This window comes from Gopherus flavomarginatus, assembly GCF_025201925.1.
Source record: "Gopherus flavomarginatus isolate rGopFla2 chromosome 13 unlocalized genomic scaffold, rGopFla2.mat.asm SUPER_13_unloc_2, whole genome shotgun sequence".
Lineage (NCBI taxonomy): Eukaryota > Metazoa > Chordata > Testudines > Testudinidae > Gopherus > Gopherus flavomarginatus.
This window is the reverse complement of record NW_026114610.1, coordinates 1,823,398-1,846,268: the sequence shown is the minus strand read 5'-3', so window position 1 is coordinate 1,846,268 and position 22,871 is coordinate 1,823,398. Positions and strand designations below refer to the sequence as shown.

The 22,871-nt window shown below is 47.3% G+C and overlaps 1 protein-coding gene, 1 long non-coding RNA gene and 1 other non-coding gene across 3 annotated transcripts in view; 1 reads left to right on the top strand and 2 right to left on the bottom strand.

Moving 5' to 3' along the window:
• The window catches only part of LOC127041343 (zinc finger protein 551-like), an 804,136-nt gene that overhangs the window by 479,858 nt on the left and 301,407 nt on the right, over positions 1–22,871 (top strand). The gene's annotated exons all lie outside the window — the stretch shown is intronic.
• The window catches only part of LOC127041351 (uncharacterized), a 133,507-nt gene that overhangs the window by 79,539 nt on the left and 31,097 nt on the right, over positions 1–22,871 (bottom strand). The gene's annotated exons all lie outside the window — the stretch shown is intronic.
• Positions 9,330–9,411, bottom strand: TRNAS-GCU (transfer RNA serine (anticodon GCU)). The gene has a single exon. It is a non-coding gene; the product is annotated as a tRNA-Ser (tRNA).

Genomic DNA, 22,871 nt, shown 5'->3' with positions numbered 1-22,871 from the left:
CCCATAGAGTCACTGACTTTGGCTCCTTTCGCACGCTAGAGAGAGAAGCAGAACCAGGGTTATGGCTGATCTATGGGCACTAGGTGAGTGCCAGAGGCTTCAGGTGCTGAGAAGTGGTGTCCCCGGCATCTCTATGAAAGGAGCGAACAGGATTTACTTGAGTGGGGAGAGATTGAGAGTGTCTCGGGGGTTGTAGAGAGGTATTGCCCGGATGAGAGACTGCTAAAACCACAGGCCTCACTGTGAGCAAGATTCAAACCTGCACAGCGGAATCCTATCGGATTTCAACTCCAATGCCTTACCCACTCTGCCATCACAGCTGTGAGCACAAAACTACCCCACTGCCAGAGAAACTGGTAGAGAATCATAATGCCCAGGCGTGAAGTCATCTGAACTACAGAATTCCCACAGCTAACCTGGCTCCCAAAGCACAGGGGGATTTGGGGTTTGTTCTCTTTGCTTAGCCATGTGCAGTCGCACAGAGAGCACGTTTAAATGTCTCCCCTCCCACAGAGCGGGAATGGGAAATGATTCTCAACTTGAAGCTTGATGTGAATGAGGATGTCTGGGCCACAGGGCCAGGGACTGATCTTTGCTATAGAAACCAGTGACACACACAACCAGGCTAAGGAAAAATGTTTCCTGAGTCAGTAACTGGAATAGCAGCAGTATTGTGCAGAGAAATGTCTCACAAGAGGAGTCAGCGCATTGGTGGTTCAGTAGCAGAAGTCACAGATACAGAGAGGGGAGGTCTGTGGATCGGGAGTGAGGGGCACTGGCAGAGCAGTGAGAGGGGAGCCCAGGACTGGGATAACAGGGCTGTGGGTCAGGACAAGCAGTTCTGCATGGAGTGTTCAGAGGTGCCCTGTATCTGCCCTTTCTCTGCACTGTCCCTGCTCCTAGAATGCACCAGGCCCTGGACTGAGTTCTTCCCCTGCAGCTGAGCTGGTTTCGTTTGCTGTGATCCTGTTGGATGGGCGGGGGGGAAGTGACAGTCCCCAGCCCACAGCCAATGCCCCCCTGTCACCCAGCACCCTTGCCCCAAATCCACCCAGCCTAGTAGAGAACTCAGCAGGGCAGGGCAGCCAGGAGCTGTGCCCTGCCAGGCGCTCAGGGGCATCTACCCTGCAGCTGGGGGATCTCCCCAGCGTGATCCATGGGAGCTCGCGCACTAAAGGGGTAGCGGCAGCAGCCGCGTGGTGGGTTGGCTGGTGACCCGGGTCCATCTCCTGGGGTCAGCTGGGTTCATGCTCAGGCGACTGGCCCCAGTCACCGGCCGAGCCCCCCAGCCACGCTGCTGCTGTTAGCTCACTAGCCTTGGGTGGAAGCTGCTGCCTGGCTGGACCCTGAGGGTGGATCCGGCACTAGGGGAAACCCTCCAGCCTGGAGATTCCTTGCCGAGATTCCTGGGAGCTGCCAATCCCCGTGGCTTGTGTGGCTGCCCCTGGGCCCAGCAATGGCTCTGGACGGCGGCTTGCATCACCTGGGGGGAGGTAATCCAGGCAGTGGGCAGCCGGGGGGTCTGACTTACTGATAAAATTGGTCTCTTCACTCCATGGTGCTCGGCGGCCTGGGTCAATACCGACACCTCCCAGGAACAGGTCGGGGTTGGGTGGTGTGATACTCTTCTGACTCTGTCAATCTGTTTCTTCACTTCAGCAGGTGGGTATTGTAGTTGTAAGAACACTAAATAGAGATCTTGTATGTGTTTGTCTCTGTCTGAGGGGTTGGAGCAAATGCGGTTGTATCTTAGAGCTTGGTTGTAGACAATGGATCGTGTGGTGTGGTCTGGATGGAAGCGGGAGGCATGTAGGTAAGTAGAGTGGTCAGTAGGTTTCCAGTATAGGGTGGTGTTTATGTGACCATCGCTTATTAGCACTGTAGTGTCCAGGAAGTGGATCTCTTGTGTGGACTGGTCCAGGCTGAGATTGATGGTGGGATGGAAATTGTTTAAATCACAGTGGGAATTCCTCAAGATCTTCTTTTCCACGGGTCCAGATGATGAAGATGTCATCAGTGTAGCGCAAGTAGAGTAGGGGAGTTAGGGGATGAGAGCTGAGGAAGCGTTGTTCTAAGTCATCCATAAAAATTTTGGCATACTGTGGGGCCATGTGAGTACCCACCTCAGTGCCACTGACTTGAAGGTATGCTTTGTTCCCAAATGTGAAATAGTTGTGGAAGAGGACAAAGTCACGAAGTTCAGCCACCAAGTTTGCCGTGACATTATTGGGGATACTATTCCTGACGGCTTGTAATCCATCTTTGTTGGTGTAGAGGGCTTCTATCTCTATAGTGGCCAAGATGGTGTTTTCTGGAATATCACCAATGGACTGTAGTCTCCTCAGGAAATCAGTGGTGTCTCAAAGATAGCTAGGCGTGCTGGTAATGTACGGCCTGAGGAGGGAGTTTACATAACCAAACAATCCTGCTGTCAGAGTACCAATCCCTGAGATGATGGAGCATCCAGAATTTCCAGGTTTATGGATCTTGGGTAGACGATAGAATACCCTAGTTGGAGTTCTAGGGGTGTGTCTGTGCAGATTTGTTCTTGTGCTTTTTCAGGGAGTTTTTTGAGCAGATGGTGTAGTTTCTTTTGGTAACTCTCAGTGGGATCAGAGGCTAATGGCCTGTAGAATGTGGAGTTAGAGAGCTGCCTAGCAGCCTCTTGTTCATATTCCAACCTATTCATGGTGACGACAGCACCTCCTTTGTCAGCCTTTTTTATTATGATGTCAGAGTTGTTGTTCAAATAAATTTGTTAGTCTCTAAGGTGCCACAAGTACTCCTCGTTCTTTTTTGCTGATACAGACTAACATGGCTCCATTCTGAAACCTATTAATTTATCTAGTTCTCTTTAAAACCTGTGATAGTCCTAGCCTTCACAACCCTCTCAGGCAAGGAGTTTCCACATGTTGACAATGTCTGCCTGAAGAAGAATTTCCTTGTATTTGTTTTAAACCTGCTGCCTATTAATTTCATTTGGTGGCCTCTAGGTCTTATATTATGGGATCAAGTAAATAACTTTTCCCTATTCACTTTCTCCACACCACTCATGATTTTATATACCTCTATCATATCCCCTCTTAGTCTTCTCTTTTCCAAGCTGAAAAGTTCTAGTCTCTTTTAATCTCTCCTCATATGGGACCCATTCCAAACCCCTAATCATTTTAGTTGCCCTTCTCTGAACCTTTTCTAATGCCAGTATATCTTTTTTGAAAAGAGGAGCCACATCTGTACACAGTATTCAAGATGTGGGTGTACCATGGATTTATATAAAGGCAGTAAGATATTCTCTCTCTTTTCTCCTTTTTTTTAATGATTCCTAAAGTCCTGTTTGCTTTTTTGACTGCTGCTGCACACTGCATGGTCGTCTTCAGAGAACTATCCATGATGACTCCAAGATCTCTATCTTGATTAGTTGCAGCTAAATTAGCCCCCATCATATTGTATGTTGGTTGGGGGTATTTTTTCAGATGTGCATTACTTTACATTTATCCACATTAAATTTCATTCGCTATTTTGTTGCCCAATCACAGTTTTGTGATACTTCTCTGAAGTTCTTCACTGTCTGCTTTGGTCTTAACTATCTTGAGCAGTTTAGTATCATCTGCAAATTTTGCCACCTCCCTGTTTACCCCTTTCTCCAGATCATTTATGAATAAATTGAATAGGATTGGCCCTAGGACTGACCATTGGGGAACACCACTAGTTACCCCTCTCCATTCTGAACACACCGATGGGCAAACCTGGAGAGAGAGCTGGCAGCCCTTCGATAGGTCAGTTGGTAGAGCAAAGGACTGGAGCCGGCACTCAGGAAGTCATCCTGACGTCACCCTTCTGACTCCAGCTTGAAGGAGAGCTTCTTTTTCTTCCCTGCTGACAAAGAGCAAGAGAAGAAAGACAGGTCAGGTGGGCCAACTTGATGCACAAGTCCGTGCCTGTCTTTTCTTGCTTGGGGAGCCTGAAATGAGGGACTCGTGGTGGGGTCAAGGCACTGCTGTGCTTCCAGAGGAAAAGCCCACTGCTGCGCACAAAGAGCATGCCAAAGCATAGGAGGTGAACCAGGGACCTCTACATTGTCAGTCTAACACTCTCCCAACTGAGCTAAGTCAGCACCCCAAGGGCACTTTTTGGGGCCTGCTGCTTCTCTGTCTGGGATGTTTTTGTCAGCCCTGGCACACAAAAAGGGCATCATTGCGAGCTCCTACGAAGGCAAGATCAATTTTTTGCCTGCCTTGCTCAGTGCGACTTGCTTCCTCACTCCATTCCTGCCTTAGATCCTGGGTTACCTGATGTCTGAAGATGGTCCATTGTCTCAAGCAGTGCCAGAGTCTGACACAGTGCCCGTGGGCAGCCTTTGCTCTGTACATGCCGGCCTGCACATTTGCAAATACTTAAAGCTCCTGTCAGTAAGTTCTGGGGACAGTTGCTCACCTTCAGAGGAAGCTCCCTAAAATTGCTTATCACACCCAGTGGTATATTGACCTCTGTTCAGATTGAGCCAAAGGAGCGGCGGGGGGGCTCGCTGATGTGACCCCCGCTGCTGTGAGGGCAGCCACTGTTGCCAAATTGAAGCCATCTTGCAAGCACCTTCCACCTAGCCACCCACTGAAAATCCTGTAGGGTGTAAGGTGGGAATAGAAGAACACTGGAGTGGGGGACTTCCTAACCTCCTAATGAGCAGGTAAGTATGCCCAGTGGTCTGTGATGAGATATTAGATGGATTGGGATCTGAGTTATTATAGAGAATTCTTCCTGGGTGCTGGGCTGGTGAGTCTTGCCCACATGCTCAGGGTTTACCTGACACAGTTCACAGCATGAAATACAAAATTTTGTGTTCAATGAGTTGTGTTCATTTACATAACATGAAAAATATGTTTTGGGCAATGCATGAAAACCTCACTGCATTGAACAACCCACTTGATATAGTCAATGTACTACAGAATATTTAAAGAAGTTAAGAAAGATGTGCTTATAAATCAACATGTGCCATTTACACATGCACAAGACACAGAAGAAACTGAATTATTTGAGCTGCTAAAATTTCCACTTTCCTCACAGCATTTTAGTTCTCAAGATTGTTTTAATTTGCTTATTTTTTTTTTGGAACTAGAAATGGGGAAAGAGCACACTGAAGTCAGTGGAATTACCGCAGTGAGGGATTAGTCTCATTATTTGTCACTAACAATAGCCTTTATTAACATAGAGTTAACTTTGTGAATCTCTTACCTTCTAGAACATCAAGTTCAGTAAAACTCAAACTCTGGAAAAACAGGGAATACAGAGTGATGGTACATGCCCAGATAACCTTAACTCTGCCCTCTAAAAGAGAATCCCTGATAACATATGAGAACAAGGAAAGGTTTGGGGACAAATTACATCTACTTCTCCAAGAGTTTGTTTCTCCTCTAATTAATTGGTCCTGGCCCCCATCAGTTGATCCTGGCCTGGTGCCTGGCGGCAGAATTTTACTATTTTTCCCAGCATATTTAATAGCAAAACTGCTTTACAGAAGCTCCTTTATTCTAGGTTATACAAACAGGTCACTTCCCCAGTTATATCAAGGAGAAAGAATTGTCCTGACCCACAGGGAACTTAAATAACATGCTCAAGATCACAATTCCTTAGGAGAAAATGAAGAGGAAAAAACCAAAAAAACACCAAACTGTTGCTGTTTCTACCCAAATGATCAACGAGATCAGAAAGTGAGACTGTTCAATTACTACACTGACTCTACAGTTACTTGGATGCAGACAGACTCAGCCTCTACGGTTGGTAAACGTACAGAGGACCCTGCTGCTGCTCATGAACTAGCAGCCCATGACCTCTAAAACAGCTGCCATTTGAAGTGTATTTGAAAGTTACATTGGAACAACGATCCGTGTTAAAGGAAGGCTGCCATTATTAGAGCCCCAGTTGATGCCGTGTGCACAAACAGAGGATTGAATGTGTAACTGGTAGTTTGGTAAATCTTGGTTATTTTATTTTTGTAACAGGCTCCTGTCCATCTCCAGTAGAGTTTTCAGTCCCAATGGCAACTTACTTACCAAATGTAATAGAAACTAGTCCATTCCTCCCAAGTGGATGTGGTTCTTGTTCTTCTGCGCACTGTAGCCCATGGAGGCCAAGGACCTGCAAATGTGTTTTCATGTACCTTTGTTTAATTGATGAAAACAAACCTAGAGACTTAGAGGATTGGAAGTGATTTCAGTTGGGGGACATGTTTGCTAGGTTTTTATGCATTTGCATAGGAAAACATTGAGTGTGTCCATTCATTTCAGGGGTCCCTATTTAGTGGAGCTCCTAAACATACTGGAAATGGAATTATTTTTATTGAAGGAAGAGGTTTGTGAGGGGGCACTTGGATTTGAACCAAGGACCACTGGATTCTGCAGTCAAACTATGGAGGAAGTTGTGTTTCTTTTGTTTCAATAGAGCTCGGCCTTGTCTCACTCTCAAGCTAGGCCTACACTAATGGGTGATATGGCTTTAGTTAAAGTGTTTTAACTGAACAGCTGTTGCATGTCCACCTTGTGTCACCAGTGCACATCCATGCTAGAATCTCTTGGATCACCACAGAGAGCAGTGCACTGTGGGTTGCTATCCCAATGTGCAACTGGCTGTAGGGTGCTTTGGGAAGGGTTTGCAATGCCTCATGGGCTGGTACAGCATCACATGATGCAGGTTTCTCTATCCCATTGTTCTATGGGTATCCTACTAGATTGCCAGCTGCTTTTCAACTACAATATGCAAGTGGTGGGGTAGAGAGCGTGTGTGTGTGGGGAGGAGAGACAGTGTGTGCATTGCGGAAGAGTGACTATGTCGGCACACTGTCTCTAAGTTCTAAGCTGCTGGAAGCAACTAGTCCTGAGGCAGGGGGTAGGGGACAGCCCCAACATCAGCCCCTCTTCTCTCACTGGCTCAGCTCAGCTCAGCACGGCACTCTCTGTCACACACACACACATACTGCTGCCTGCTTAGCTCTGTGTCAGAGGTGCTGGAACAGGGGGGTTAGAGGGCCATGGCCCCATCACTCTTTATTGGCTGTTAGGACAAATGATGGGGGGAGGAAGGGTGCAGTCTTGGGGAAGAGGCGTTCTGTGGGTGTGGCCTCGAGGGGAGAGGTGCTGTGAGTGGGGGTCCTTAAGGAAGGAGTGTCATCGGGGTGCAACAGTTCGGACAATGGTGCCCCCCCCCCCCGCTGTAAGGAAGCTTCTGCTGCCCCTGCTCTGTGTTCACAGAGCTGGAGAGAGCAGCATTCCATGGTAGTGATTTGCTCCCTGGGGCTCCAGCAAGGGGGCTTGGGAGACGATTTAAAGGGCCCGGGGCTCCGGCAGCTGCAGGGAGCCATGGTCCCTTTAAATCACCAGCCTGGGGAAGCCGGGCCAGGCTGGCACAGCGTACTGGCTCTTGCCAGTACCCCATACCAGAACATATCAGCTTACTTTCATCTCTGGAAGGTCCTCATGTGGATCAATAACTGGTTAAAAGATAGGAAACAAAGGGTAGGACTAAATGGTCAGTTTTCAGGATGGAAACAGGTAACTAGTGGTGTCTGTACTGGGACTAGGACTAGTCAACATATTCATAAATGATCTGCTAAAAAATGAGGTGACAAAATTTGCAGATGATCCAAAACTACTGGCTTGCTTCCTAGAAAGAACGCTCTTTGAGTGGGGTGATCCACAGGGAGCAGCTCAAACCTCCAAAGTGCCTGGCCAGGGGCAGGACATTGGCACAGCAAGGGAGGGGTGTGGCAGTGACATCACAAAGGCCTTTTGCAGGGCCTCAGACTATTGGTCAAAGGTGGTGGGGAGGTGGTGACCTCACAGAGAGATGCTGGCATCAGCCAGGCAGGAGAGGGGCGAGGGGCCAGGGAAACCTCAGAGACCCCTGTGGCTTTGCTTCAGCAAGTCTCCTTCTCCAGGTCTCTCTTTGAGGACTGAGAGAGTATTCGGGTTCACGTACATGAGTGCCAGGAGGAACCTCTTTCGAGGTTTCTCCTTCCCTTTTCCTGATTTTACTGTTGAGAAGGTAAGAGCTTCCTCGAGGTTTGAAACCTGTTCAGTCTGATCCATCTGGTGTCAGTTGAATTCTAGGCATGGAAAACATGAGTTTAAGGAGGCAGAAGTATATTCTGCACCTGGGATTTTGTCCCTTAGAATCACTGGGGACATTAGGGTTTGTCCTTTTTGTTTCACCTTTTCCTCCATCCACCTCTCCCTCCCTCCCTCCCTCCTGTCTCTTTGTCTCATGCTTCTTTTGTCCTTTCTCCTGTTCCCCTCCCAACACCAGATAGCCTCCAATCACATAAGCTGAAAATTGTTGCACTTTAATGCAGCTCTGTCAGCCCAGGTGTGGCACGCTGTGCTCAAAGCAGCACATATTCACCACTCTTATATAATGATTATACGGTTTGTACGAAGCCTGCCTGGTGAGGTATCATTTCAAAAGTCTTGGTTTGTTGAACCTTAATATCGTGTTGGATTGTGTGTGTAGCATTGGTTGGGAAGTTATTAAGTTTTGTTCCGTGTGAGTTACTGAAATATGTTATGAGGTTGGGAAATGCCCACCACCAGCTTGTCAGGTGTGACAATGGAGAAGCCAGACTTGCTGCTGGCCCATTAAAGGGATCCACATTCCCAAGGACTATCCCAGGAACCGTGTACAATGCAGATTTCTCCGAGATAGCACAGAGACAGTGGACACTGCTTTACTCACATTGTAGAAAAGGTACTTCCTAGCAAGTTGGAAGAAACTATGAAAGAGGGGGAGAGACATCATGAGTTGGCCTCTCTCCCCCACAACTCAACACCTGTAAACACATCTGGCTAACAAACACTGAACTGAAATAATTCATAGGTCAGAAAAGAATAATAATAATACATTCAAATCAAAGTCCCCAAACTACTACTGGTTTTTCAGCAGAAAATTTTCAGTTTGGGGAATTTTGTTTTCTCAGTCAAACTTTGCCAAGGGAAGCAGGGAGAAAATGTTTGAGTTGCCCCCTTCAGAACAGCTTGGCCTAGACACTAGCTCTGGTTCACTGTTGTGACCTTGCTCAGGATGGGGGTATTTTAAGAATTTAGGCAGGTCCCAAAGTGTTTGGGGGAGATTATGAGGCTGTTACCTTTTGACATAAAAACTAAGAAATACAAGACTAGAGAATTTTTTTTAGAAATGTGGGATTTAGACGTTTTATTTAAAGCAAGGGAGGATTGGAGTTTCTGGGAAGTTTTTTGTTTGCAAGAAGCAACATTGTTTGATCTGTCATTGTACCAAAGGGAGAGAGGGTTGTCTATAAAGGAGGGGTGAATATTAAATACATCTGATGAAGATGGGATTTGAACCCATGTGTGCAGAGCACAATGGATTAGCAGTCCATCACCTTAACCACTCGGTCACCTCATCTGAGCTGCTAGGACAGGGACAGGAGGAGAAATCTAAGGCTGGCACTGATAGGGACACTAAGGAGTTTTTTAATACTACGTGGAAGCCGGGTCTGAATGAGCTCCCCCCTCACATCTAGAGATGAGCTGGGGAAAGACTTCAGGAACAGACCGTGTTTGCACAGACACACCTACTCTGCCTAGATATGCAGCATCATGGGGCCACTTTCCAAAAATGACCACTTTTGGTGGTGTTGGGTTACAAATCACTTTAGAATTGAGTGGGATGAAATGTTATTCTCCTTCCTGTATGAGTGAAGGGCAGCAGAACAGACCTAGTCCATCCTCACTGAGGGGTAGGTGAGTGAAGAATACCTTTCATTCAACTGCATAGAAGCAATTCAGGATGTCACCCTAAACCAGCGGTCCCCAAACTTTTCACACTGTGCCCTCTTATCCGTGTCTGCGGCCCCTCGGAAGCCACGGTCAAGAACCAGGGCTGGGAGTGGGGCCGTTGCTTGCTGGGGAGAGGGGTGCAGAAACAGGTAAGCGGGTCACAGCTAGGCCAGGGGCTCAGGTTGAGGGCAGGATGGGTGAAGAGCTGGGACAGAGTGGGGCTGAGTGGTTCTCCCTCCCTGACCTCAATGGGGCTGGATTGGGCCCTGAGGTGCCCCCATGAATGTTCCTCTGTGCCCCCCTAGGAGTCATACCCCACATTTTGGGGACCGCTGCCCTAAACTGACCCCTAGTCACTAAGCAGGAGCTAGTGCTACTAAAGCCCAGGGACAGGGAGCTTTGCCAGAGTGGAGCCTGCAGGTCACATGATGGGGGGTGGACACATGCTCCGTGCTCTGGAACAGCTCTGAACCAAACCCAGGCAGAGTTATTATCAGTGTGACACCCCCCAGGGGATGATCTCACTGGGGGAAGCCTCCTTGCCCTCAGCACCTCCTGGGACTGACCTTGGACTTTTCAGCACCCCTGTTCCACACCAGGAGCTTCCTGTAGTGAGTCACCTTAGCAGGACACCTGGGAAAGCCTTACACCCCCCTCAAAGGGGAGTCATGCACCCCCAACTTCCACAATCGCCAGTGACTCTCAGCCAACATTGTAAAACAGAAGGTTTGTTAGTGGTCTGGAATCCAGCTGGGAAAGTTCTGTGTTAGCACAGGAAGCAGGAAGATTCAGCAACGTCCATCTTGGGGAACCCAGAACTCAGAGCCTGGGCTCTCCCATCGAGTCCCCAACCCAGCAGACTTCTTGCTTCCAGCAGCCCAACTCAGCCAGGCCCTTTGCCCCTCTTCTGTCCTTTGTTCTGTTTCCCTGGCAACCTGCTCACCTGGCCTCCAGCTCGTTCTTTGTTCTCTGAAGGACATAAATCCACACCCTGTACAGGTCAAGCATAGGAGTATTACACACAGCACTGGCGGAGTGTCCCCTTGCTTATTAGGCTTGGAGACACTGTCAATTAATTGATTACAATAGAATATACAAATTTTCCAAGGGGAAGGGAAAATGACAAGGTAGGCGGTTCCACACCCGGGATAGGTTATGCAGCAAGACAAGATAAGCACATTAGCCAATGGTTAACAGGTCATGCAATGTCTCCGCCCATGGTCTCAAGTTAGCAAGTTAACATTTAATGAATACTTTAATAAAATGTTATTAGTATAAAATATATATGTTGAATTCTGCTTTGGGGTCCATAGGAATGGAGCAACGCCTTTAATTGTCCAACAAGTAAATTCCTAGTGTTTAAAGCAAAGAAACAGTGAAAGTATATGGCAATAAAGATTATTTTCTGTGTGTCTAAAGGCAAAGCATTGGTCCCTGGGAAGAGCAGTGGAAGGATGCCGTATCTTATACTGACATGTGACAACCTCTCATAAGTTCAAAGTTGGATCTGTGGGAAGAATGTCTCCCTACAGAAGAAACAAACGCAATAGAAACAGGGATTCTTTGTTCAATCTGCAACTCTGAATAAGACACAATTCTTTAGTTCTTAGCTCCAACACCTGGCAATTTGCTGACCAGGCCTATCTTAGCAAGCAAGGCTTTCTGTTTACCCCAGCTTTCTCTTAGCTGGTCACTATTTGCTAGGTCTCTGGTCCCTTGACCATATTCTGGACTTTGCGTCTGGAAAAGATCTGGCGCAATCCATAGACCAGGTTGTTATACAAAATGCACATGGATTTTTAACCCTTCACATGCAGTAATGGCAAAGCTCTTGGTTCAGGCTTGTAGCAGTGATGGAATAAACTGCAGGTTCAAATCAAGTTGCTGGAGTCCATCCACAGCTGGGATGGGTCATTCAGTCCTTTGTTCAGAGCTTCAGTTTGTAGCAAAGTTCCTCCAGGTATGAAGCAGGATTGAAGACAAGATGGAGATGAGGCATCAGCCTTTTATAGTCTCTTGCCATGTGGTCTTTGCTTTCTTTGTCCCGAGGACACTCTATCCAGCACGTGGCACAAAAAAACCTTAGAGTTCTGTCCATAGGCAGGTCCCTACATACCTTGCTGAGTCACAAGGCATATCTGCCTTCTCTCAATGGGTCGATTGTATAGTTGATGGTCCTTAACGGGCCATCAAGCAGGCTAGGCAGAACTGACACCAACTTGTCCGGGGTGCATAGAACAATTTTGAAATACAGACAGCATAGAGCCAATATTCATAACATCAACTACAAAAATGATACACATCTAGAGATAGCATCATTATAATCAGCCAATCAGAACCTCTCCACAGACCCCTTACACGACAACCTTTCTACAATATTGGCTGCAAATATAGAACAGTGGTCGCAATGGTGATCTGTAAAGTTACAGATTATATCAATAACGTCACAGGAGCTGACACGGCATCAGTGAGACTGATATTGGAATAGCCTCCAGTTTGTGGTGTCCTCATTTGAAGAAGATATTGTGAAATTGGAGCTGGAGCAGCAAAAAGCCACCAAAATGTTCTGAGGGCTGGAGAAAACTGCCTTCTAGTGAGCTATTGAAAGAGCTCAACCTGTTTAGCTTATCAAAAGAAGATTGAAAGGTATCATAAACCTAGTCCCAGATTTGGACCTTAGCGTCCAAAATATGGGGGTTAGCATGAAAACCTCCAAGCTTAGTTACCAGCTTGGACCTAGTAAAGCTGCCACCACTCAAGAAATTAGAGTGTTTTGGGGCACTCTGGTCCCCCCAAAAACCTTCCCTGGGGACCCCAAGACCCAAATCCCTTGAGTCTCACAACAAAGGGAAATAAACCTTTTCCCTTCCCCCCTCCGTGTTCCTGGAGAGAGACACAGAAGTAAACTCCGTGGATCTAAACAGAGGGATTCCACCCTCCCCGTTTCCAGCCTTGGAAAACAGAAGTACTAATCTCTCTTTCCCCCTCACCCAGAGGGAATGCAAAGTCAGGCTAGTAAATCTAACACACACTGATTTCCCCCTGACTTCTTCCTCCCACCAATTCCCTGGTGAGCACAGGCTCAATTTCCTGGAGTTCCCCACTAAAGAAAAACTCCAACAGGTCTTAAAAAGAAAGCTTTATGTAAAAAGAAAGAAAAATACATAAAAATGGTCTCTCTGTATTAAGGTGACAAATACAGGGTCATTTGCTTAAAAGAATAGTGAATAAACAGCCTTATTCAAAAAGAATACAATTCAAAGCACTCCAGCAACTATAGACATGTAAATACAAAACAACAAACCATCTTTGTACTTACAACTTGGAAACAGAAGATTAGAAAGCAGGAAATAGAAAAATTCACTCCTCATAGCCGAGAGAGTGCAGGCAGAAGACCCAGAACAAAGGACTTACACACCAAAAAACCCTCCACTCAGATTTGAAAAAGTCTTGTTTCCTGATTGGTCCTCTGGTCAGGTGTTTTAGATTACTTCTTTCCAGGTGTAAGAGACATTAACCCTTAGCTATTTCTTTATGACAAAAGGTGATTTCACTGAAGTGTTGAAGTGCCTTAATGGAGAGAAAAAAGATTGGCTATTAAAGGGCTCTTGAATGGAACAGAGAAAGGCATAACAAGACCCAATGGCTGGAAGGTGAAAAGAGACAAATTCATATTACAAATAAGGCACAAATATTCAACAGTGACAATTCACCACAGGAACAAGCTACCAAGGAAAGTGCTGGATTCTCCATCTCCTGATGTCATTCAATGAAGACAAGATGTTATTCTGGAATGTGTTTCCCCAAAAAGTAGCTCTTGTGTCATACAGGAGGCCTGTGATAATGAAGGGAGTAAGATTAGATGCTCTAATGGTCTCTTCTGGCCATAAAGTCGACTAATTTCTGAAAAACCGAATGTAGCATTGGGAGCAGCATCTGATGTTTTCCTGTCTCGCCAGCTTGCTGCCTAGAACGAACACTCCTTGAGTGGGGTGATGCACATGGACTAGCTCAAACCTCCAAAGTTCCTGGCCAAGGCACAGGACATTAGCCCAGCAAGGGAGGGGTGTGGCAGTGACATCACAAAGGCCTTTTGCAGGACCTCAAACTATTGGTCCAAGGTGGTGGGAAGGCGGTGACCTCACAGAGAGATGCTGACATCAGCCAGGCAGGACAGGGGCGAGGGGCCAGGGAAACCTCAGAGATCCCTGTGGCTTTGCTTTAGCAAGTATCCTTCTCCAAGTCTCTCTTTGAGGACTGAGAGAGTATTCGGGTTCATGGACGTAAGCGCCAGGAGCAACTTCTTTTGAGTTTTCTCCTTCCCTTTTAGTGATTTTACTAGAAAACAGCCATCCCTGTTTAGACAGTAAGAGCCTCCTGGAGTTTGAAACCTGTTCAGTCTGATCCATCTGGTGACAGGTCACTTCCCTTCTCTGTACCTCAGGCTCTCCCCATTATCCAATAGGAACAGAGTCAATTCTCGAGCTCTGGGCGGTCGTGAGCCTTGGTGAGATAAGGGGTGTTAAAGCCCACTGTGAAGGAGAAAGGGGTGTTTAACGGTGTTTAGCACCAAGGGATTCTAAAGTTTGCTAAAATGTCTTGTCTCTGGAAACAAGAAATGGTCTGGGCCAATCTTTAACCGCTTCCATTTTTAAAGCCCATTCAGGGATGTGAGTCCCTGTCTTTTAGGTACTTGGGTTTCTTTGCCAGCAGGAGAGAAGAGGTTCCTGCCTCCATTTTTGTGGCCTTGACAAACCAGGTCTTGTGCTCCAGTTCTCATCTGAGATCCCTGAAAAAGAACATCTTCCCATCCATGAACAAGACAGGACCTATCTCTAAAAGGGGAACAAAGAGACCTCTGGGACTTATAGACTAGCTAGCCTCACTTCCATAGCTAGAGAGATACTGGAATACATTCTTAAACACTCAGTTTGTCAGCAGCACCTACAGGATAATTTGGTTCTTAGAACTAATGAGCATGGATTTGTCAAGAACAAAACATTCCAAACCAATCCTCTTTCCTTCTTTGGCAGGGTTCCGGGCCTGGTGGAGGTGGGTAAACAGTAGATGGGATCTAGCTTGGTATTACTAAGGCTTTTCCACACAGTCCCATAGGACATTCTCACAAACAAAGGAGAGAAATGTGGTCTAGATGCAATCAGGTAATGTGAGTTCAGAGCTGGTTGAAATCCCAGACTCCAAGAGCCCTTCTCCATGTTTGCCTGTCCAACGGAGAGGGTGTACCTAGTGGATCTGGCAGGGATCAGTTCGGGGCCCGGTACTATTCAATATTTTCATGAATGATTTGGAAAATGGAGTGGAGAGCATGCTTCTAAAATTTGCAAGTGACACCAAGCATTTAGGAGCACAGAACTGGAATTCAAAACATCCTTAACGAATTGGAGACTTGGTCTTCTTGAGCCAAACTACATGGCTGGGCTCCTCTCTCTAGACTGGGCTGAAGTGAAACCCCAGAGCCAAACATTCCTCCTGGGCAGTGCGCTCTGACCTTGAATGGTCAGATGCTGCTTAGCACTGTCAGAGCAGCTTTTGCTGGGGAATTCTCCCAGCACTTTCCAATAGCGGGAAAGTATGAAATCCCCATTTGACTGCTGGGGACAGAGCCCTAGAGAGGGGAGCAACTTGCCCAAAGTCTCACAGAAAAAGGAAAACAACCAGCAGTGAAACCAATAGGAAACCCAGCAATGGAACTCAAGAGTCCTGGGAGTGTGCTAGGGTGACCAGATGTCCCAATTTTATAGGGACAGTCCCAATTTGGGGGTCTTTTTCTTATCTAGGATCCTATTACCCCCTACCTCCTGTCCTGATTTTTCACACTTGCTGTCTGGTCACCCTAGGGTGTGCACAGGTGTGGGTTCCAGCTGCTCCCTGCCCTCCTAATTGAAGCAGATGTGCAGAGTTACTGCCCTGGGAACTGCAGGGCACCAGTGGACATGGGGCTTGCCGGAGGTAGGGTCTGGTTGCAGGCAGGGCAAGGGGTGTGGAGCTGGCTGGAGACAGGGCTGTGTGGGGTAGGCTGGCTCGCTTCAGGCAGGGACGCAGGGGGTGCGGCAGGGGTTGGCAGGGCTGGAGACAGAGGAGTGCAGGACTGGCTGGCTTGCAGCAGGGGCTTGCAGCAAGGGTTGGCTGGAGACAGGGCAGGGGGTGTGTCAGGGGCTGGCTGTGGGACTGGCTGCAGGCAGGGCAGAGAGGACGTGGCTGGCTGCGGGCAGGGCAGGGGGTGCAGGGCTGGCTGCAGACGGGCTGGCTGCAGGCAGAGCATGGGGCAGGGCCTGTGCAAGGATGTTTCATGCCCTAGGTGAAACTTCCACCTTGCTGCCCTCCCCCCCTGCCACACCCGTGCCCTGAGGCACCCCCCTCACCCCAGCTCACCCCTGCTCCGACCACGCGCACCCCGAAGCTGCTTCATTTCTTCCGCCTCCCAGGCCTGCGGCGCCTAAGCCTGCCAGGCAGTCAAGCAGCCTCCTCTGAGCTACAGTAGCCCTGACAGTTGACAACAGAGGCACCTTAACCCCTGAGTTCCTTCAATGTGTCCCCCTACGGGGTCCAGCTCCGATCACCAGATACTCAGGGTATGTCTATACTACCTGCCGAATTGGTGGGCAGCGAGTGATCCAGCGGGGGTCGATATATCGTGTCTAGTGTAGATGCAATACATCGAGTGCTCTCCTGTTGACTGCTGTACTCCAGCTCGGTGAGAGGCGTAAGCAGAGTCGACCGGGAGCTGCAGCAGTCGACTCACCGCAACGAAGACACCACGCTAAGTTGATCTAAGTACATCGACTTCAGCTATGTTATGCATGTAGCTGAAGTTGCATAACTTAGAGTGATCCCCTCCTCTAGGGTAGGCCAGGGCTTAGAAAAATTCCAGATCCTCTCTGCCCAAAGCAGGTTACATTTTACTGTAGCCCATCGCTACTGTATCACACACAGCACTTGAGCACAGTTATCAAACAAACGAAAATGTCTTTACCAAGGAACAGAGATTTAAATAGAAATAAATGTGAGTGATGGAAACCAACCGTTACCAACAAAACAAAATCACAGAATGCAACCTACACTTTTTAATAGCTCCCTTCCCTGTCTAAGTAGACTGAAGTCTGAGGTGACAGTCTATTGCAGTGATTGCTAGTCCCTAGGAGCCATGCCCCTGCCTTTCTTGAAGCACCACTGGTCAGTAGTGATCTCCTTGGTGAATGGACCCAGAGTGTTTCTCTCCACTCTGTCATAAAATGAATCAGTCTTTTGTGTATATTCACAGAATGGACCATTTCCTCATTGTCATATTGTCCTTTTCACTTCCACAGGATTTTGATGTCTACAATTTGTCTTTGATAGTTTTCCATTGGCTTTTCTGGGCTGGTGCAAAGGTTGACAATGCAGCAATACATCGCATAACTGACTAGTAAGGGACGGGTGACAATTCCCTCCCATTTGAATGGGCTGTCCCCAACAAGACCTGTGACTGGAGTGACTCATTTTCACGACAATACCATATGGGCATAATATTCCATATACTTACATGACTCTTTCAAGTGGACTCATACACATCTCTTGCAGTGATCAGGGGCAACAATAATTTACAAGCTTTCACTAGGGATCTCACTGCTAAGCTTCCTGGATAAATATCATAAAAATCAGTGCATTAGATGTGATGAGTTTGTCAGGTCTGAGACAGGAGTTTCTTGTGAATTACTTTGACCTCTTTGCCAATTGCCACCAAAGAGCTTTTATGACACATGCACTGAGCTATACAATCACACTCTGATAGAACAGAAAGGCCAATACAAAAAACAGAGAGAGGAACAATAAGATACTAAAATGACAATGGTTGGAATTCAACATTTCTCTCAGTCTTTGGACTGATGGGCACTAAGAGCTTTTCCCTCAGTTGAACCAGGTGATCGGACAGCTGGCTCAGCCCTCCATACTAGCAGCTTTCTCACACATAGGGAGATGGGTCAAAACTGGAATTGATGTCATGACTCGCTTCCCAGAGGGGATCAGTCTGTCTAAGGCTGTGTCTACCCTTCAAATGCTGCAATTATTCTTCTGACAATCTAACACTGTCTACACTGGGGTTTAGGTCACATTAACTACTTCTCTCAGAGGAGTGGATTTTTCAAACCCCTGAGAGATGTGGCCATGTCAACATAGCTTTTCAGTGTAGACCAGCCTTTGAATGACTTTTTGATATGAAAGGCAATGGACTTCAGCCTTTTCCTTGGTATTGATGGTTGACAACTGCAGCTTTCCTACCTGCTGGACACATGCTATGACAGATGTCAGGTCTTTCCTTTGCAAATTAGAGAAGTGGGGAAGTCAGTGACCCTTACAGTGTAAGTAAGTAAAAACTTAGACAACTTGTCTCCTCGAATAGTTTTCCTTTTAATAGAAATTGACTTTGAAGCTAAGCAAAATATGCTCTATTTGAAATACAAAAAAATAAAATCTATACAGGCCCAATATTCTGTTATACACTCTAACACATATTCTCCCACCCCAACCTTTGGAGTGAGGTTTTCTACCAGAACTCCCCACACTACAGGGGGTAAATTATATCAAAGTAACTTTTGAAGATTAGCCATCATTTTCTGTACAACTAAAAAAACAAAAAAACCAAGACAACTTCCAGTTTTCCAAAATAATTCAGATTATCAAACAATTAGTCTCTTACTCTTGAACCAATAACATCACCTATCATTTCATTTTCGTTGGTAACAATAACATATTCAAAGATCACAAATTCTTGTCATATGTTAGTTTTCTTTTAATCTCCATTGCCAACAACTGAACCTTGGCTCAGGTTGTGGTTTGTCCCAACACTTCTGAGAGTTCATCTCTCTCTGGTTCTCCTGCCATGCGTGTTGGTGGAAGGTGTCTCCTATGCGGGAATGTTTGCATCATGAGGAAAAATACCTCTCGTCACACTTTAAATCTTTCCAAGTAGTAGGAGGGAGGGGAGAAGTGATGTAAATGCATAGAACACAAAAGAAAACTGTCTGGTCTTCACTACAGACATTTATCGGTATAATTATTGCTCAGGGATGTGAAAAATCGAGACAGCTGAGCAACGTAGTTACACAGCTCAAATCCCCTGTGTAGATAGTGCCACATCAGCAGGAGAGCTGCTCCTGCCAACATAGCCATCTGAGACAATATTGATCTAAACAACTGAACTACACTATGGTCATATGCACTTCCTTCAGTTAGTCGGGGGTCTGCTGTTGTTCACCATTTCCAAGTGGAGATTTTAAATCACTGCTGTGTCTTTGTTAGCATGGCCAGTAAATTGGAGAGTTCTCTCCTGTTGACAGAACTGCACTTGAACTTTCTCCATGTCATTGTTAGGTAATAAAGCAAGTCCTCACTCACCTCTCCAGCACCCGAGTTCGTGCGGAGTTGGTATGGGGCACACAATTCTGTCAGAGACCAGACACCAATGCGTTGATCAACGGGCTCACACTATCCTTAGCTCTAAAAAGCTTTAGATTAAGTGTGGCCCCTTTATTAGGGGTGAGCATTAATATTTATACACAGAAGTAAACAAAGTGATTAACAAAAGATAATGGTCATGCATAATTAATTAAGATTTTACAGGAAAAGCAAGTTAACAAGTAAATGCATAGAGATAAAGGCTAATGGCTACTAGGGAAAGGGGGTGTCATGAGTAGTTTGCAGGTCAGTGCTTTGTTCAAAAGGGTTCAGGAAGGATTATGCAGAGACAGTCAGTCTGGGTGTGTTTTGGCTCCCCAAAGTTCACCAAAAGTTTAGACCCAACATTCCTCCATTTGTAGCTTTGAGATAACTATTAATCAAAAAGCTACACCCTATTTCAAGATCTCAAGGGCCGCTTGGCAATTTCAGCCTGGGCCAATTCGAAGAGAGTAAGGCTTTTAGCTGAAGTGGGAAAAGAATAAACTGACTTACATGAGTTTATGAGGGAGGGGATACACTGAATACAGCAACACAGTATTATAAGGACTACTATGGCCCCAACAACACCCACCAAGAGTTTTTTTAACCCACCCAAATCCGGGCAGCCAATTCCATAAGGCTCCCCACCAATCATAAGGTGGCTGGCCAGAGGAATAGTTTTTAGCCATTTCCCTTAGGTGTTTGGTACGTTGAAAAGTGTCAGAGTAGGTGTCATTTACAAAAACACAGCATTCTTCATAAGCAGAAAATAAACTAAAAAAGCATAAAAAAAACCCATACAGTTGTCAGAATAAAGGGTCCTCTCATTTTTTTCGAGTCAATTTAAGTCTAATGTCTGAGAGAGGTAAGCTGGTCCACTGGTCGAAGGCAGTGTCCTCAGTGGTGACAAGAGCTGCTGGTCCGTCACTGTGGTCCACTACGGCTGGCTTGACGTGGGAGTGGTGGATCCAAGATTTGCGTCCTTCCAGGAACACTGCAGTCTGGGTTGTTAAAAGAACCTGGTGGGGTCCAGTAAACCTTGGCTGGAGGGTGTCGTCACGAACGAACTTTTTGGCCCAGACGAAGTCCCCTGGTTGGAACGGGTGGATCTGTTCCTCCAGCGGCATGGTCTGGGAAAACTGTGAGGCTTTCCAAAGGGTACGGAGGCGAGCCTGTAGGGAGAGAAACTGACACGCGGTCATATGATCCCCTCCCAATAGTGAAACATCAGCACGTGGTAGCGCCCCGCCTTTGAAAGGGGGGTGTCCATAGAGCAGTTCAAAGGGGGATAATCCCAATGCGCGGGTTGGGCGAGTACAAAGGTGAAACAGGACCAAGGGAAGTACCTGAGGCCACTTTAATCCTGTTTCCTGACAGTATTTAGCCAATGTAAACTTAAGTTCCCTATTCATACGCTCAACTTTCCCGCTAGACTGGGGGTGGTAGGGTGTATGAAAGGAGTGTGAAATGCCCAGTCCTTGTTCTAAACGGCCAAGGACATGACCAGTAAAGTGAGGTCCGCGATCTGAGTCGAGCACAAGAGGGATGCCAAAACGGGGTACAATGTCTCTAAGGAGAATCTTCGCCACTGTGGCAGCAGTACAATTAGCAGTAGGAAAAGCTTCGACCCAGGAAGTCAGAGGGCAAACCAAAACAAGGAGGTGTTTTTTTCCAAAAGCCTTTGGCATATCTGCAAAGTCAATTTGAAGATGTTGAAATGGAGCAGCAGGCGGAGGTCTTCCACCCTTAATTTTGTTAAGAGGTGGAGCAGGTCCATTACGCTGACATGTGCTGCATGCTTTCACTATTGATAGGCAATAGGGTTGAATGCCTGGAGCATACCAAAAGCGAGCGATGGTGTCCACGAGGGCGTGCGTGCCGTAGTGACCCCCTTTCTCATGGTGCCAGCGAACTGCCACGGGGTATGTGGAGCGAGGGAGGCAGGCTCGGCCATCTGGCATAAGCCAGGTCCCTTTGACCAGAGTGGCCCCGAGGCTCTCCCACGATTGTAGTTTAGTAGCGGGTACTGGTACGGGGTGCGGTGGAGTAAAGGAGGAGGCTGCAATAGCCAATGTGGGCATGGCTAAAGGTAAGGTGGCAGCCTTCTTAGCGGAGGCGTCAGCCAGGGCATTCCCATGGGTAACGGGGCTACTATCTTTAGTATGGGCCAAGCAGTGAACTACAGCCAGGACAGAGGGTTTTTTGGAGGGCGTCCAAAAGCTTGTGGATGAGGGGGAGGTGCTGAATGGGTTTACCGGCAGCTGTCTGGAAACCTCGAAACTTCCAGAGGTGGATATGACAATGCACAACTCCAAAAGCATATTTGCTATCAGTAAAAAATGGTAACGGTCTTACCAGCGGCCAACTGGCAAGCTCGGGCCAGGGCATAGAGTTCAGCGGCTTGGGCTCCCCAGTTGCCTGGCAGTGAGGCGGCCTTTTGAATGTCCCATTTAGAGGTGACAGCATAACCAGTGAAACGCTTGCCATTAACATAGAAGGAGCTTCCGTCCGAGAAGAGGATGCAATCGGGGTTGTCCAGTGGCACGTCAAACAGGTTGTCTCTTATCTGTAAGATGCTGTAAACTACTTCCACACAGTTGTGCTGATCCTGGAGGACTGGCAGGTCAGGAAGCAAGGTAGCTGGATTAAGGGGTCCACACCTTTCAAAAATTAGGTTAGTGTCTTCTAAGAGTTCGGCCTCTAGCTGTTGCTGACGATGGGCCGAAAAGACTTGGGTTGTGCCCCTACGCAGAAGGGCTGACAAGGCATGAGAGGTCCAAACCGTGGTAAAATGACCCAGGGTTAGGCTCTTTGCCTTTGTGATCAGCAGGGCAGCTGCTGCCAGAGTCCGGGTGCAGGATGGGGTTCCCTGAGCGACAGGGTCGATTTGCTGAGAGTAAAAAGCAAGCGGGAAATGGTGGGGGCCCGCTCAGCTGGGTAAGGACACCACTAGCAATTCCGCCCCTCTCGTGGACAAAAAGGTGAAAGGGTTTGCTGTAATTGGGGGGGCGGAGAGACATGGAGGAGGGCCACACTGTCCTTGAGTAACTGAAAGGCTTGAATAGTGTCCGGGGACCACTGCAAAGGGTCAGGAGCAAGGTTAGCAGTGAGTCGGTGGAGCGGTTTGCTTAACTCCCCGCAGGACGGCAACCAGGGGCGACAGAAGCCAATTAATCCTAAGAAACCTCGAAGTTGTTTCTTGGTGTTCGGTAGAGGGCAGTTTTGAATAGTCTTTATGCGGGCTGGGTCCATCTGTCTTCCCTCTGGGGTTAACAGGAAGCCCAGATATCGGACCTTTTGTGAGACCCACTGAATCTTTTTAGGGTCTACCTTGTGGCCTCTGGTGTGTAGGTATAATAAAAGTGCCTTACCATCGATGCGGAGGGCAGCTTCTTCGCGATTACCTAATAGGATGTCATCTACGTATAGGACCAATGTGGATCCCTGCGGACTGGTGAAACCTTCCAAGTCGTGGCGGAGGCACTGGCTGAAAATCGTGGGCTGTCTCTGTAGCCTTGAGGAAGTCGTTGCCAGACATAACTTTGTCCCTCCCAGGTGAAACCAAAGAGATACTGAGAGTCTGGGTGCACAGGAATGCTGAAAAAAGCTGATTTTAAGTCAATAACAGTGAACCACTCAGCATCCCAG